The 9599-nt window shown below is 47.1% G+C and overlaps 1 non-coding gene across 1 annotated transcript; it reads right to left on the reverse strand.

The window, feature by feature from the left end:
• Positions 1 to 9078: 9078 nt before the first annotated feature.
• Positions 9079 to 9152, reverse strand: trnai-aau. The gene has a single exon. It is a non-coding gene; the product is annotated as a tRNA-Ile (tRNA).
• Positions 9153 to 9599: the final 447 nt, after the last annotated feature.

The raw sequence follows: 9599 nt of genomic DNA on the forward strand, positions 1-9599 counted from the left end.
AAACAGCTTGCAGAAGCATTAAGCATTGGGACAATTGCAGAAACCGGTTTCCCGGCAGCTGCAGAGTTCAGGCAGCGCTGTAAATGGGAAAGCCATTTACATAGTAATGAGGTGATACCGGGCAGTCCCAGGTACAATGGATACAATTAAGTATCAAGCGATACTTTTAATAGCAGCCCAGACACGATGGAGCCAGGGAAGCCAGGACAATAAGTCCTAAGAACCGCCCCAGCAATCAAGGAACGGCCCTAGGATTGGGGGGTTCAAACCATATCGATTGGGAAAAGGCCCAATCGATCCCCAGCAGGTGAGGAAGCCCGCCCCAAGGGGCACGGACCCCCTGGGACCTATAAAAGAGAGGTTCCGCACATGGTTCAGTCTCCTGTCTCCGGCCTCCGACTCCAGCCTCCAGACCCCTGTCTCCTACACCAGCCGTCGAGCAGCAGCCATCAATAAGTAAGTGCCTAACAACGATCGCTACTTGACCCCGGCATTACTTATACCCTTGCCGACCGATAGTGACCCGAAGCCTGCAGACCAGAACGGAACGAAGGCCTTGTTCCCTGACCTCGCAGTTCCTTCTTAGATAAGTATTAGTTGTTTAGTGGTAAAAGTAAGTTAGTCTTTAGCGTGTGCATGAGTGTTATTATAATTGTGTTATAATAAACTCTAATTGTTTTGGACTTACTAATTGGTGTACAACTTTATTGCTTTGAACTTGACCTTGATACTTGTGACGGTGTCTTTACACCCATGAGGTAAAAGCAGGCAGTGACAGACACCCAGGTGAGCCAATCACAGAACAGAACACAACCAATCCCCAGACACTACACCAGAGGGGGACTTCCAGCTATAAAACAAACAAGGTATCAGCACTCTGCCTCTTTCCACTGGTGACAACTGTAGTGACAGTCAGGGTGTACAAGTTATTCAACCCCTTCTACATGTGGATCAGAGCTAGCCTGGTCTAGATAGTTAGAGTTAGTTTACTTAGAGTAGTAGAGAGTCAATCCACAGGCAGCTGTGTGCTTCATTACTGAAGTTCAATAAATCTTATTGAATCAACGCCTACGTTTGGTGGATGCTTTATCGTTTATCTGTTACCCCAGGGTGAATAACACGACATTGCCCTGATTTGCCGATTAGGTTTTGGCTTGCTTTACATTTGATGGGCTACATATTGAATGGTCTCCTTTGATCTTCTCCACAGGAATTCTCCTTCCTCGTGAACAAACACCGAATTCTTTTCCTAAGTTTAGTTTGTCTTGTCATCTTCACTGCATTCACCAGCGTTAAATCCTCCCTTGTCTGCAAACGATCCGCAAAAGGTTCATCTGACACCCTTACAATGATCCTCTCAAGAATCAGTTCAGATTTTCACAGGAAGTTCATTGCAGTGTCAATCTAAGCCTACATGTGACACTAATAAAGATTATTATTATCTTTTAAAATTCTGTACATGCAGTTCCCTGTTCGCTGGCAGAGATTTTTGATGAATGAACCTATTCTTTTGCCTAGCCTTTGTTTTCTTCTGTTAAATTTAGTTCTCTCAATTATTGGGCGGGATTCTCCGACCACCCGCCGGGTCGGAGAATCGGCGGTTGGGCGGCGTGAATCCCGTGCCCGCTATCCGCCGAAGTCTCTGGCACTGGAGATTCGGCGGGGGTGGGAATCGTGCCGCGCCGGTCGGCAGCTGCTCGCAGTGCCCCCCCCCCCCCCTCGGCGATTCTCCGGCCCGCAATGTGCCGAAGTCCCACTGGTTCTTTGCCAGTCCCGCCGGCGTAGATCAGACTAGGTCCCTTACCGGCGGGACCTGGTGGCGTGGGTGGGCTCCGGGGTCCTGGGGGGGGGGGTGCGGGGAGATCTGGCCTCGTGGGGGGTTGCCCCCACGGTGGCCTGGCCCACGTTCGGGGCCTACAGGCCCGTGGGCGGGCCTGTGCCGTGGGGCCACTCTTTTCCCACGTGTCAGCCGTCTCAGCCTCCGCGATGGCCGGCGCGTAGGTGAACCCCCCCCACACATGCTCGGGGATGACATCAGCAGCCGCTGATGCTCCCGCGCATGCGCGGACCCGCGCCGGCTGGCGAAGTCCCTTCAGCCCCGGCTGGCGAGGCGCCAAAGGCCTTCCACCCCAGCAAACCACTCCGGTGCTAGCCGAGCCCCTGAAGGTGCGGGATATCTTGGTGAATCTTGAATGTTTTGTTTTGTCCTGCCTTTTGAGTTTGTCTTTTCTTGCTAGCCCTGTAACTTCTTTCAGTTGTTGTTGTGTTGTTCACTCATTGCTAGCATGTTTTGTTGTATGGTAGCGGTTCAGATCTGATTTGGGGATTGCTTACCTCCAATACAATACTGCTCGAGTCCATAATGTTTTTGACTAGAACTATTTTCTTACAGCAAGTATTTGCACATTTGGACTTCCACTTGAACATAGAACATAGAACAGTACAGCACAGAACAGGCCCTTCGGCCCTCGATGTTGTGCCGAGCAATGATCACCCTACTCAAACCCACATATCCACCCTATACCCGTAACCCCCCTAAACCTTACCTTTTAGGACACTACGGGCAATTTAGCATGGCCAATCCACCTAACCCGCACATCTTTGGACTGTGGGAGGAAACCGGAGCACCCGGAGGAAACCCACGCACACACGGGGAGGACGTGCAGACTCCGCACAGACAGTGACCCAGCCGGGAATCGAACCTGGGACCCTGAAGCTGTGAAGCATTTATGCTAACCACCATGCTACCGTGCTGCCCCCGTGCTGAAGTACTACTCTCTTCCTGATCTTTTTTACTGCTCAGTCATTTGATCTGACATCATTACATCGGTATCCTTTACGCTTATGATGTTAATATTTTGCCCTTCATAAAGTTTATTTGTTTGAGGTTTATTTGGTTGGACTCATTTCCTGGAACACTCAAAACAAAAATCTAAGTGCTCCATCCTCACACTGCTTTTTAACCAAATTGTTGGAATATGTTGATTGTGGTGTTGACATTTACATTTATTTTTAGTGTCAGGTGATGGAATCTTGTTACCATGACTTTAAACACAAAGAGAGCAAAGTGCCCTCATTGTAACTGTCTCTGCAATGCAATATTGAAAACAAAATAAAAACATAAAAGTTATCAATAGACCAAGAGAATAAATAATGGTTCAGTGAGTTCTGGACTTCATTGATAGGCACCTGTACAACATAAGCAGATGAAAAAAGCTGGAAGAAACTTTGAGTATCTGAAAATGTCAAAATCAATTGAACTTATGCCATACTCTTTCATGTGATTCTTTCTCTAATATACGTGGTCTGCTATTTTTATCCTTATCTCTCATTTCTGGAAAAGGATCATCACAGCAGAGCATCTCCTTTCCAGCTGAGCAGACAAGCACAATGTAATCACATCCACTGCATGCGGTGTCAGAATGACTTCACAAAGTTGGTAACAATTTTCACTTTGATAAAATGGGCTTATTTTCTAATGCAGTTACTGCCACTGAAGATGGAAGTAGCTGATTGCATTTACCATTTGAAGGGTGATAGTGACATGTGACTGAACTGAAAATTGCATTTTTAAGTTTTAAAATCCAATAGGCTTAGTTGAATATTCCTTGAAACTGGGGGCTGAAATTGCAATGTGTAACTGCCTTACACTAATGTAAAACAAGCAGCACAGTATCACTCAACTGAGACCTGAGATGTTATTTAATAAGGAATTTTGAAGATTGAGAGGTGGTCTTATTGAAATGTATAAGATCCTAAGGATACTTGGCAGGGTGGTACTGAAAGAAGGTTTCCCCTTGTGCGAGGAGAACTAGGCCACATGGTTTAAAAATAGGGTTCTCCCATTTAAGACGAAGGTGAAAAGAATTTCTTCCCTTAGAAAGTTGTGAATCTTCGGCACTCTCTTTCCTAGCGAGCAGTTGAGGTCGCGTCAGTGATTATTTTTAAGGAACAGGTAGATAGATTCTTGGCTAACAAGGGAGTGAAAGGTTCTCGGGGTAGGCAGAATGTAGGGTTGAGGCCACAATTTGATTCACTGTGACCTTTATTGAATGGCAGAGCAGGCTCAATGAGTCGATTGGCCTACTCCAGCTCCTAATTCGTATATTTATATGTATGTCCTCTTTATGCTGCTTATCAACATGATTTCTGAACATGGCCAGTGTTAACCACACTGTTGGTTTGTTGTAGACATCAGCAGAGAATATTAGATAGCGCTGCTTAATATTAACTAGTCTGCATTCTTTACAGCTAGCCTGCACCACTTAAAGGGAGATGTGGCTGGAGCAAGTGCATGGAGTCCTTTGTGAGCTGATTCTGGCCTGGCAACGGTTTTTAAAAAGGTAACTCTGGAATGTGAGCATCATTGGCAAGTCCAGCTTTATTGTTCATCCTTACCTTTCCTTGAGCAGGTGATTGCCAGCTGCCACCTGGTACTGTTGCAATCTGCATGGTGAGGTACACTCACAGTGCTTTATTTCTCCATCAGTTTAGATACAACTTGTTTGGCTATTTCTGAGGACGGTGAAGAAATGTGGATCTGGAGTCATATACAGGCCAGACTGGGTAAGGATGGCAGCTTTCATTCTCTGTTAGACCTGTTAGACCAGACCTTTTTTTCCCAAAACGCAGAAGTTTCATGATCATTATTAATGGGGTGAGCGGGCAGCATGGCGGCGCAGTGGTTAGCACTGCTGCCTCACAGTATTGAGGACCCGGGTTTGATCCTGACCTGGGTCACTGTCCATATGGAGTTTGCACATTCTCCCCATGTCTGCGTGGGTCTCACCCCTACAACCCAAAGATGTACAGGGTAGGCAAATTGGCCACACTAAATTGTCCCTTAATAAAAGATTAATAAATAAAATAGATATTTTTTTAATTATTGGGGTGAGCATTCTATTCCAGGTTTATTAATTAAATGTAAATCTCCCAGCTGCTGTTGCAGGACCTGAACTCTTGTCTCTAGAGCATTTGCATGGACCGCTGGGTTACTACAGTAATCCAATAACATGACCACTATTCTGCTGCTCCCAGCAGGAAGACAGAAGAATAGCTGAACATGGGTGAGCTGGGGCACCCATGTTTACAATGCTGCATTGGAGCTCTTTATGGAAGAGGGAGAAAGGAGCAAAGATGCGTGGAGGACCAGGGGTTTTCCTGGCACACAGATAATGAGGGCTGATAGCTTCAGAACAGGTTTGGCTCCAAGAATTTGGGTGTAACACTGCAGACATTTAATGATCTCACACAAATGGTCAAAATCAGTGAGTATAACTCCAACTGTCATATCCTACCAACTGCACCACTAAGGGTGATACAGTGCTTAGTACTGCTGCCTCACAGCACTGGGGACCCAGGTTCATTTCTGGCCTTGACTGACTGTGTGGAGTGTGCACGCTCCCCCCGTGTCTACGTGGGTTTCCTCCGGGTGCTCTGGTTTCCTCCCAGAGTCCAAAGATGTGCAGATTATCGGTGGATTGGCCGTGCTAAATTGCCCCTTAATGTCTAAAGATGTGCAGGTCAGGAGGATTGACCATGATCAATGTGCTAGGTTGTGGAAATATGGTTGGGTTGTGGGCCAAGGCTCTTTTGGAGGGTTGGTGCAGACTCAATGGGCCGAATGCCCTCCTTCTGCACTGTAAGGTTTCTATGGATTTCTATGGGCCACTGCTCAATCCACCACATTCCAGTCACCCACCTGGCAATCTCTGTCAGTCAGGTCTCATACCTCACCCTAGCATTGCTATCAGTCTCCCACCCATATCTCAGAGTTTGCACAAACTGTCAGCTATTCAATTACAACAGCAACATCAATCACACAATGCCTAACACACACTGACACACTTCCTTCTCTCTTACTGGAGCAGTTAGCATGTAACAGAAGTTGGCAGGAAGTGACGAGAGGAAGAAACTCATGCCCATCTGCTCTAACCCCCATGAATGGGATGATACTGACCATTAACGGGAGGGTTTGTGGCCAGCAGTGATGCTGAATTAATAGGAAACAGCATCCTCCTTCACAGCGGCGTCATTTAGTTTTGTATTTACAACCAACAGCTCAGATACTGATACTGCATTTATCTCAGAGAATAGGTGAGAGAGACGATCTGCATATATTAGACATTGGGCTCCAAGCACACTGCAGTTAAGGCAGAGCGCAGGTGCCTACTTACTGGAGCACAAGGTTGCAAATGTGTCCTGTTGCAGATGTCACAAACAAAGACATTCTTCTGGGGCAGCCTGGAGAAGAAGGTTGATATGTGTGCACAACAAAATGCATGGTGCATTGGGAAGCCAGTCAGGTCAGAAAGTCTAGTCGATGTCAAAGAGCATGGAGGAGTCCAGCTTTGGCTTGGCACAAGGATGTGTGCAGAGTTTGGAGCTCATCCTTTCTGGTTTGGACATGGTGGCTAACCTGATTAACGCACTTGTGAACTCAATGATGCGCTTCTCGGATAATCTCTCAGTTTCCACCGAAAAGATCGGAATGCTGCAGCACGTGGAAGCTCAGACTGATGTCATGCAAGGTCAGACCGCTTCTCTCAGCATTCGAGTGTTCAAAGTGGTTTGCAGAGCGTCACAGTCATCCAGAAATGCGACCTTTAGCAGATTGCTAGGCACCAACCCAGGGATTGGCAGTGGTTCGAGGGAACATGAGCCTGCTGTTAGCTCTCAGAATGTCAGAATTCATGCTCCCATCATTGCCATTGCATCAGTGCCTTTGCTGCTGTCTGTCAGCCAGCAAGGCCAAGACTGCTGCTGCCCATGCTGAGATGGTGCGGTCTGAAGTTAGTGCTTCAAGATGCAGAACTGTTTGAGGTCATCCTCTGAGGCTATCTGCACTCTCCACTATTGAAAGACAGCCATGCTGTGGGGAGTTTGCACTTTCTCCCTGTGTCTGTGTGGGTTTCTTCCGGGTGCTCCAGTTTCCTCCCACAGTCCTGCAGAGGTGCAGGTTAGGTGGATTGGCCATGATAAATTGCTCTTAGTGTCCAAAAAGGGTTAGGTGGGGTTGCTTGGTTGCGGGAGGTGTGGGCTTGGATTGGGTGCCCTATCAAAGGCCCGGTGCTGACTCGATGGGCCAAATTAGCTCCTTCTGCACTGTAAATTCTATGATTCTATGTTGCAGCCACTAGCACAGGGGCATGAGGACAGGCAGAAGTACAGGGAAAGCAGGTACAAAAAGAGTGCACAAGGGTGATTGTTTTTGTACGCAATATTGCATTATTTAATTAGCAAATGTGTTTGGAATGCTTATTTTGTGTTGGTTTTTCATTTTGAATCTTGGTCAAGAAGATGATGTTATGGTCAATGTGAAGGTAATTAGTATGGAATGGTTAGTGAATGATGAATTTGCTGATGAAGCTGCTGTTCATGCACTTCAATTAGTTATTTATGTACAGTCCAGGCAGAACAGGGTTGTGCAGGTTGATGCCTCCCTTTCTCTTCTTCCTCATTTTCCTTCTCTTTCTCTTCCTTGTGCTCTTGTTCCTCAGCATCTCATCTAATAGATGGTATCAAGGTCTTCCCTCATGATGGCCAGGTTGTGTAGCATACAGCATATTATCTTGAGATCCACTCAGCTAAGCATTGCAGGGCTTCCCCAGTGCACTCTTGGCAGCAAAATTGTTGCTTCAGACGCCAATGATCTACACTATCACATTTCTTGTGGAAGCCGGGCTTTCATAGTCTGCATGCTGCACATCTATGAGTGTGCTGTGAACCAGACTCACGAGTCATGTCATCAATGGATACCCTTGTCACCCAATAACCAAGCAAAATGAAGGGATCATGACTGATATTGGATATAAACTGTATGATATGATGCCTATGGTAAACCACCAGCTGGACATCAAGAAAGGGAAATCCCTTTTGTTTCTGTAATATGAAGAGTTGACATATAGTACCACAAAGCAAAGTGTGGCAGTCAGCGATACCCTGCGCCAATGGAAAGGCTGCCAACCTCGAAGATATTCACTCTATTTGCTTGTGTCTGACAACAGGGAATAAAATGAAGTTACCTCTCTTTGTATAGAGAGCCTCAGTGACCTCCATTATATTACAGTGGATGAGAAATTGTAAGATGTTGCAGATATCTCCAGCACCAAACTGGAAGGAAACAGACACGTTCATGGCCACTGTCACCTTCACAGCCACACCATCCTTAGCCTGCTCTGATGCTGGAGTTGTGCCTGCCGCAGTTGGCATATTTCAGAGAGCACCTCTTTAGTGAAGTACAGACATCTCAAACATTGTTTATTGTTGAGTTTCAGATGGGGGGTGCCCCCACAGTGGCCTGTCCCGCGATCAGGGCCCACCGATCCACGGGCGGGCCTGTGCTGTGGGGGCACTCTTTTCCTTCCGCGTCGGGCATCAGCCTCTGTGATGGCCAACGTGGAGGTGACCCCCCCTGCACATGCGCGGGGATGATGTCAGCAGTCGCTGATGCTCCTGCGAATGCGCGGACTTCCGCCGGCCGGCGGAGTCCCTTCGGCCCCGGCTGGCATGACGCCAAAGGCCTTTCCCGCCGGCCGTGGCACGCCAACCACTCCGGCGCAGGCCTAGCCGCTAAATGTGAGGGCTTGGCCCCTGAATGTGCGGAGGATTCCGCACCCTTTGGGCGGCCCAACACCGGAGTGGTTCACGCCATTCCATCCCGCCGGGACCCCCCGCCCCGCTGGGTAAGGGAGAATCCAGCCCCCTGTTTGGATATGACTGTTATATTATGATGTTGTAACATATATATTACTCTTTTTATCTAGCCTAGTTGTTGAAATATAGCCGTAGTCTTCCAATGATGATAAAGTAATTTATTGAGTAATATAAAATAATCTCGTGAGTTCTTTTTACTTAATGAAAAAATGAAATGAAATGAAAATCGCTTATTGTCACGAGTAGGCTTCAATGAAGTTACTGTGAAAAGCCCCTAGTCGCCACATTCCGGCGCCTGTCCGGGGAGGCTGGTACGGGAATTGAACCGGGCTGCTGGCCCGCTTGGTCTGCTTTAAAAGCCAGCGATTTAGCTGAGTGAGCTAAACCAGCCGCTAAAGAGTTTTGCCTCGTGGAATGTTCCGTTGGCCAGTACGGGGATTGAACCCGCGACCTTGGCGTTATTAGCACCACGCTCTAACCATCTGAGCTAACCGGCCGTTGCGCATACTAAATACTAAACTAGTAAACAAATGAATAACTGTAGATCAAATTAAATAAGATAAAGATAATTACTGATATCTTTTAACTTCTCTCTAGCTCTGTACTCTCTGCACTCCAGACGCATTCCTCTCGGAAAGAGCGGGAAAACATTTATATAGGTCCTGATAGTGTGGGCATCTAGTGTTCAGTTGCCTGTAATAGCTTAACATAGTCTGATTATGTAGTACAAAATACAGAGATCACTACAATGACCTCTTGCTTGGGGTCTTCTCCTCCATCACCTTCTTCTTCTAACAACTTGTACTGCTTTGCATGACCTTTCCTGATTCTCCCAGTCATTTTCTTTCCAATTAAGAGGCAATTTAGCCTGGTCAATCCACCTACCCTGCACATCTTTGGGTTGTGGGGTGGGACCCATGCAAACACGGGGAGAATGTGCAAAC

Source organism: Scyliorhinus canicula, chromosome 3 (assembly GCF_902713615.1).
Source record: "Scyliorhinus canicula chromosome 3, sScyCan1.1, whole genome shotgun sequence".
Classification (NCBI taxonomy): Eukaryota; Metazoa; Chordata; class Chondrichthyes; order Carcharhiniformes; family Scyliorhinidae; genus Scyliorhinus; species Scyliorhinus canicula.